The sequence below is a fragment of the Lucilia cuprina genome, chromosome X, assembly GCF_022045245.1.
Source record: "Lucilia cuprina isolate Lc7/37 chromosome X, ASM2204524v1, whole genome shotgun sequence".
In the NCBI taxonomy this organism is placed as follows: Eukaryota; Metazoa; Arthropoda; class Insecta; order Diptera; family Calliphoridae; genus Lucilia; species Lucilia cuprina.
In genome coordinates this window covers 10333651-10334690 of record NC_060949.1, presented here as the reverse complement: position 1 = coordinate 10334690, position 1040 = coordinate 10333651, and positions in this window count along the sequence as shown.

The following is a 1040-nucleotide window of genomic DNA, read 5'->3' as shown; positions in this document are numbered from 1 at the left end:
TTATGGTTCGAAAATAAATTTACACATTTTTGTGGAAAAGTTAAAAAATCTGGAGAAAATTTCCCATTATAAAAATGTACTCAGCAAAATCTTTACCTATCCGATTTTGTTCGACGATAACCAATAACAAATGTGATAACCCCACTTTCCTGGATTTAAAATCGGCTTTGCAGTAATTTTCTGTGTTTATTATTCTATTTGATCGTGCAATTTGAAATGGTTTTAACAAAAATTTAAAAAACAATATTTTTTCAAAAAACTTCTAATATTGACTAGGATTAGAACCATTAACTAATTCCATATTAGACACACGCTCTAGACAATTGGTTACAAATCCTATTGTAAAAATTAATTAATATTGTTGATAACGATCACTCACTGTCAAGTGATGTCTGAAATAACTACATCACTCATAACCAAAATTTGAAAATTTTTTACAGGGTAAATGTATAGTATAATCCACAAATAATTATAGATTTACATTTTTCTGCAAAAGTGATACAAATTCTAATAGATTTTATTCCAGTAAACCAAAGTTTCGGTGTACGCTTACAAAGAGTTCTTTTATGTAAAAAATATTGTGATTTTTTTATTATTTGTGTTATGTTTCTTGAGTACAAAATAGTTTTTCTTTCAATTGTCGCTTTATTGCCGATTTTTAAAACGTAAGTGACGATAAATGCCGATTTTTTGGGAAAGAATTGCCGATATTTCTACAAATTTATCTGGCAGCCCTGGTTGCTGTTCAGCTTTTGTAGAAGCAAGATCACGTTGCGGATTTTTTTACGCTTATGATTTTTTCTCTTTTATTACACCTAGCAAAATATTTGATATAAATTGGGAAAATGATTTCTTTTTTATAGAAAACATGGACGGTGAGGCACAATTTTTTTTGAAAAGGCATTATGAAACTTGCCATGGACCCTTAAATAACCTTAGGGGACATGACAGAAAAGTAAAGTTGTTGCAATTAAAAGCAGAGTTTTTCTTAAAATTTATAATTAATGAAACAACAGCAAATAATTGCAACAATCTTCCTT